We start from the raw sequence: 6989 nt of genomic DNA, 5'->3' as shown, positions 1-6989 counted from the left end.
GATTTTAGATTGGAGATGTTTGATATGAGTCTGGAAGGCGAGTTTACAGTCTAGCCAGACACCTAGGTACTTATAGATGTCCACATATTCTAGGTCGGAACCATCCAGGGTGGTAATGCTAGTCGGGTGTGCGGGTGCAGGCAGCGAACGGTTGAAAAGCATGCATTTGGTTTTACTAGCGTTTAAGAGCAGTTGGAGGCCACGGAAGGAGTGTTGTATGGCATTGAAGCTCGTTTGGAGGTTAGATAGCACAGTGTCCAAGGAAGGGCCAGAAGTATACAGAATGGTGTCGTCTGCGTAGAGGTGGATCAGCGAATCGCCCGCAGCAAGAGCAACATCATTGATATATACAGAGAAAAGAGTCGGCCCGAGAATTGAACCCTGTGGCACCCCCATAGAGACTGCCAGAGGACCGGACAACATGCCCTCCGATTTGACACACTGAACTCTGTCTGCAAAGTAGTTGGTGAACCAGGCAAGACAGTCATTAGAAAAACCGAGGCTACTGAGTCTGCCGATAAGAATATGGTGATTGACAGAGTCGAAAGCCTTGGCAAGGTCGATGAAGACGGCTGCACAGTACTGTCTTTTATCGATGGCGGTTATGATATCGTTTAGTACCTTGAGCGTGGCTGAGGTGCACCCGTGACTGGCTCGGAAACCAGATTGCACAGCGGAGAAGGTACGGTGGGATTCGAGATGGTCAGTGATCTGTTTGTTGACTAGGTTTTCGAAGACCTTAGATAGGCAGGGCAGGATGGATATAGGTCTGTAACAGTTTGGGTCCAGGGTGTCTCCCCCTTTGAAGAGGGAGATGACTGCGGCAGCTTTCCAATCCTTGGTGATCTCAGACGATATGAAAGAGAGGTTGAACAGGCTGGTAATAGGGGTTGCAGCAATGGTGGCGGATAGTTTCAGAAGAGGGTCCAGATTGTCAAGACCAGCTGAGTTGTACGGGTCCAGGTTTTGCAGCTCTTTCAGAACATCTGCTATCTGGATTTGGGTAAAGGAGAAGCTGGTGAGGCTTGGGCGAGTAGCTGCGGGGGGGCAGAGCTGTTGGCCGAGGTTGGAGTAGCCAGGAGGAAGGCATGGCCAGTCGTTGAGAAATGCTTGTTGAAGTTTTCGATTATCATGGATTTATCAGTGGTGACCGTGTTACCTAGCCTTAGTGCAGTGGGCAGCTGGGAGGAGGTGCTCTTGTTCTAAATGGACTTTACAGTGTCCCAGAACTTTTTGGAGTTAGAGCTTTCCTGACTGACTGCGTGTATTGGTTCCTGACCTCCCTGAACAGTTGCATATCGCGGGGACTATTTGATGCTATTGCAGTCCGCCACAGGATATTTTTGTGCTGGTCGAGGGCAGTCAGGTCTGGAGTGAACCAAGGGCTATATCTGTTCTTAGTTCTGCATTTTTTGAACAGAGCATGGTTATCTAAGATGGTGAGGAAGTTACTTTTAAAGAATGACCAGGCATCCTCAACTGACGGGATGAGGTCAATATCCTTCCAGGATACCCAGGCCAGGTCGATTAGAAAGGCCTGCTCGCAGAAGTGTTTTAGGGAGCGTTTGACAGTGATGAGGGGTGGTCGTTTGACTGCGGACAAGGACATCAGGGTTGGCAGAGTGTGCTAAAGCAGTGAGTAAAACAAACTTAGGGAGGAGGCTTCTGATGTTGACATGCATGAAACCAAGGCTTTTTCGATCACAGAAGTCAACAAATGAGGGTGCCTGGGGACATGCAGGGCCTGGGTTTACCTCCACATCACCCGAGGAACAAAGGAGGAGTAGTATGAGGGTGCTGCTAAAGGCTATCAAAACTGGTCGCCTAGAGTGTTGGGGACAAAGAATAAAAGGAGTAGACTTCTGGGCATGGTAGAATATATTTAGGGCATAATGCGCAGACAGGTGTATGGTGGGGTGCGGGTACATTGGAGGTAAGCCCAGGCACTGGGTGATGATAAGAGAGGTTGTATCTCTGGACATGCTGGTTGTAATGGGTGAGGTCACCGCATGTGTGGGAGGTGGTACAAAGGAGGTATCAGAGGTATGAAGAGTGGAACTAGGGGCTCCATTGTAAACTAAAACAATGGACATTAATATGGGGTTAGTCCCCCCTTTGCTGCTATAACAGCCTCCATTCTTCTGGCAAGGCTTTCCACTACATGGTGGAATATTGCTGCGGGAACGCTTCCATTCAGCCACAAGAGCCTTAGTGATGTCGGGCGATTAGGCCAGGCTCGCAGTCGGCGTTCCAATTCATCCCAAAGATGTTCAATGGGGTTGAGGTCAGGGCTCTGTGCAGGCCAGTCAAGTTCTTCCACAATGATCTCGACAAACCATTTCTGTATGGACCTCACTTTGTGCACACGGGCATTGTCATGCTGAAACTGGAAAGGGCATTTCCTAAACTGTTGCCACAAAGTTGCAAGCACAGAATCATCTAGAATGTCATTGTATGCTCTAGAGATTTCCCTTCACTGGAACTAAGGGGCGCAGCCCAAACCATGAAAAACAGCCCCAGACCATTATTCCTCCTCCACCAAACTTTACAGTTGGCACTATGCATTTGGGCAGGTGGCGTTCTCCTGGCATCCGCCAAACCCAGATTCGTCCTTTGGACTGCCTGATGGTGAAGTGTGATTCATCACTCCAGAGAACGCGTTCCACTGGAAGTTTGGAACTTAGTAGTGAGTGTTCCAACCGAAGACAGATGATTTTTACACGTTAGGCGCTTCAGCACTCTGCAGTCCCATTCTGTGAGCTTGTGTGGCCTACCACTTCGCGGCTGAACCGTTGTTGCTCCTAGACGTTTCCACTTCACAATAACAGCACTTACAGTTGACCGGGGCAGTTCTAGCAGGGCAGAAATTTGACAAACTGACCTGTTGGAAAGGTGGCATCCTATGACGGTGCCACGTTGAAAGTCACTGAGCTCTTCTGTAAGGCCATTTTACTGCCAATGTTTATCGATGGCGATTGCACCTGTCATCAATGAGTATGGCTGAAATAGCAGAATCCACTAATTTTATACTTTTGTATATTTAGTGTAAATAAAAAGGAACCATTTGAAAGTTTCAGAAAGTTCTTTGGATATGAGTGTTGGTAAACATACTCTTTTTTCTTGTCGTTAGTGTTGAACTTCCCTACTCAAGATAGGTCCATATATGGTGTGGAGTGGACTCTTAATGCTACTTTTTGGTCTACACCTTAGATCACCTTCGAAAGCATTATGTGCGTCTCTGCTTGTGTGTAAGTATGTATATAGTACACACCAGCACTTTCACTAATGAAGTCAAGATTTTAGAGCACTATAGGGCTTGGAAATATCTGCTAATCACAAATGGTATGCACCATTAAATCACAAATACCGAGAGTGTGGACTGTAGACAATCAAAAATATCAAAACATTACATAAAAAATGTAATGAATAAAAGACCAGCTGCTTGGCCCTGGTTGAGGATGCAGGTTGCTCTTCCTCAGGGTCTACACACTACAGCCAGTTACAATCACTTATGGGAACAACTCCAGACTATTTGTTTGTCTGTCTGCTTTCCTGCCTTTCAGTCAGTCTATTAGCACTTGTTGTCTCTGCAGGTATTCTCTCTCCAGAGGTACTGTGTCATCTCCAGAAGAGGGAGCTAAGTCACAGATGGGGTTCAGCATCACCTAACAAGCTGTATGTTACTAACACCACTATATGACACAGAGTAAACCATTTGCACATAATATATAACACATGATGTCTCAGGCTTGGCAGGTAAAGATGGTGAACCATAGTGAGGTTCAGTGTAATTATGAGTGGTGTAAGTACCAGAGGTCAGGGTTCAAATGCTTTGGCAAAGACAGCTGGATGGGTAATTACAGACCCCCTGTGTTGTCAAGTCTCAACTCGTTTCCTAACTTAGCCTGTGATGAGAGTCCACATGGATGAGTTAAAAGTATGTTCTGTTCAGCCTGGGAAAATCCCCTGCTCATCATGTTTGTTCTGTGGTGAAGAACACCAACTCCTTTTTGGTCTCTTTGATTCAGACACGTTGTACACTTGTCAGCTCTCTGGTGGTGATAGAACAGGTGGAAGGCTATGTGTGTGCGTGGGTGCATGGTGGAAAGGTGTGTGTGTGTGCGCGTGAGGATGCGCGTGTGCGTGACAAGCCTCCAAGCCTCTCATGTACCAGCTCCGCCCCCTGCCGTGCAGCCATGGCTCACAGTAAAGACGTCGCTCGGCAACAAAGATCAGGAAAAACAACATGAAACAATTTAAGAACTATGTCAGAGAGAAAAGAGAAGAGGGAGTGAGAGATTATCTAATTTCCTTCTGCTTGTCATGCAATTGTAATGTATTTCCCCCTTTTGTCCTGTAGATGACAGCAGTGAGGAGTTCAACTGAGTTTATAATGGGTCAACAAAGTGCATTTCAGATGTGCAGTGCATACCATACTAACCCTTATCTACCCTACCGCTGCCATATACAGGAGATGTTTAATGAACATTATGTCTAGGCTTTAGAAGTTCTCTCTACTGTGCACAATGTCATTATACTGACGAGAAAGGAAATATGTACCGCAATCTGTACTTACCTCTCTCCTTAGGTCTGCAGTATTCTAACTATACAATGATATTTTCCTTCCTATACATTTCATCTACCACTCATATGTCAATGACTTTTAGAGAAATTGTATATTCCAAGTATTTAGAATAATAACATTTCTATTTATTATGTGTTGAAGGTTTTATTTCAATGCGGCACCTCCACCATTGTTGCACTACTGGGCGAGGTTGTTGCCACCCTAACTCAGCTATACACTGGCAGCTGCAGTTGAGCACCAAGATGTAGCAGATAAAGCTGTTCCAGAAATGCTCTCCAGGTAGCCTCAGATAGGAGAGCTATTCTCTCCCTGACACGCCATGCCCATCCAGACACACGTCTTGTGTGTGTGTGTGTGTGTGTGTGTGTGTGTGTGTGCGCACGTGTGACCAAAGGCACGTAACGCATGCCTAGGCAGAGGGCTTCTGACATCAGGCCAGGCAGTTAGGTCACTGATGCAGGATTGGACATACCCAGATAGATAGAGGTCTATGAAAGTGTTATATTTAATTATATTCCCACAGTGGCCTTGTAGTCAGGAATAGACACGGCACCTGGCATTCCAACAGCATAGCTAACATCCTCTCTGTTCATTCCTCAAAAGAGAAACTCAAATATGTCGGTTATCTTGTTGTCATCTGTCATTTCTGCATTGACATCATCCAAGGGACTTTTATATCTTGGCAGGTGGGGCTGGCTACCTGAAAGGTCTGGATTTCTGACATTGTTTGATGTGCTCCATGGGTAAAGTAACTGTATTCAGCTAGGGGGAAGGGCTAACTGAATGCATGCCAGCTGCTTTTATGTCAGCAGGTTGTCAGTGGTCATAACACTAAGCAGCCCAGTTCAACTCAACTCAGAGTCCAGAGTTTCCCTGTTCAGTTCATGCCGCCATAGTTAACATAAATCCCGAACACTCAAATTAGTATGATAAGTTACATTTTGTATGGTTAATGTAAAATCGAAAGGAGGTAAAAACAAAAGGAGGGTGGTTGGTCAGGGTGGATGGGTAGGCTTATTACGTGAACATCTAGGAACCCAAAGGTTGCGTCTTCGAATCTCATCACTGACAGTTTTAGCATTTTTGCTAATTAGCAACTTTAACTACTTATTACTTTTTAGCTACTTTTCAACTACTTAACACGTTAGCTAACCCTAACCCTAACAATTTTAGCTAACCCTTCCCCTAACCTTAACCCTAAACCTTAACCCCTAGCCTAGCTAACATTAGCCAGCTAGCTGACATTAAGATTAGCCACCTAGCTAACATTAGCCACAACAATGTAATTCATAACATATCCTACAAATGGATGATGGACATTCACAAATTAATACATACCATGCAAAATGTAACATATCATACTAAAATGTAGTGTCTCGGATTTACGTACAGAATAATATTAAATGCTCCAAGACCAGATTGGTTCATGTGGTCAGTACAAAAACCTGGCCCTGAGTATTGTGTTGTTGCCAATGTGAATGAAAGCCGTAGCGGCAGAGAGCAAATATAACTACCGGCCATCTTTCATCTGTCCACAGATCTACCCCTTGCTAATGAGTGGTTAGAGATGAGGAAGAGAAATGTCCAAAGTCAAAGGCTGTTATAATGATCTTAGTCTTGGTCTGTCCGCCCTGTGTATCAACACTTCCCCTGTGTGTCTCAGGTAGGTGAGAGAGATGCTCTGAGATGATACTAAACACTAAACCTGCTCTTCCTCTCTGTGTTGTTTACATAACCAGCCCCAACCTGTGTGTAGAGGTATAGAGGAAGAAGAGAGCTCCTCAGCTCAGCTCAGCTCAGCCACTGAGGTGCTGCATAACTCTGTCAATATTTAGGTGTTTCCAGGGCTGCACAGCCATTGGAGGCATTACAGATGTTGGATCTTAATTTGAGCTAGTTTGCTACAGCAGGAAATGTGAATTATTATGTGGATTATAATTAATGTAAATTTTTTTAGAGGTTGGTACATTTTTCGTAGAAATTACAAACTTCAGATGCCTTTTTGAACCTCAAATTCACTACAAGTTTTATATTTCCTACATTACTTAAAAGTTCTCCTGCAACAAGGTGATCAAATTAAGATCCTACATCTGTAAGTAAATCACAGGTGTCCATAACTGCTTGGGTATGCAGCTGCGTGCAGCAAATGAGAGAAAGAGTACACACAAGCACACACAGACAGACATGCTCTCTCTCACGCACACACAGTACACACAAGAGTTCCCGCACGAAACATAGGCATGCCACTGAACACCTGACAGGTGCAGGCGTGGTCTGTAGCGAGACACGCTATCTTGACACGCTAACTCATTCTTAAATCTGAGATACATGCCTCCGGCTGAAAACAGCACAGCTCGCTCTCTGAAGCTGAATCCCTCCTCCTCCTCCTCTTGCCACACCCCTT

This window comes from Oncorhynchus tshawytscha, unplaced genomic scaffold (assembly GCF_018296145.1).
Source record: "Oncorhynchus tshawytscha isolate Ot180627B unplaced genomic scaffold, Otsh_v2.0 Un_contig_37_pilon_pilon, whole genome shotgun sequence".
Classification (NCBI taxonomy): Eukaryota; Metazoa; Chordata; class Actinopteri; order Salmoniformes; family Salmonidae; genus Oncorhynchus; species Oncorhynchus tshawytscha.
Note: the sequence above shows the minus strand (reverse complement) of the source record.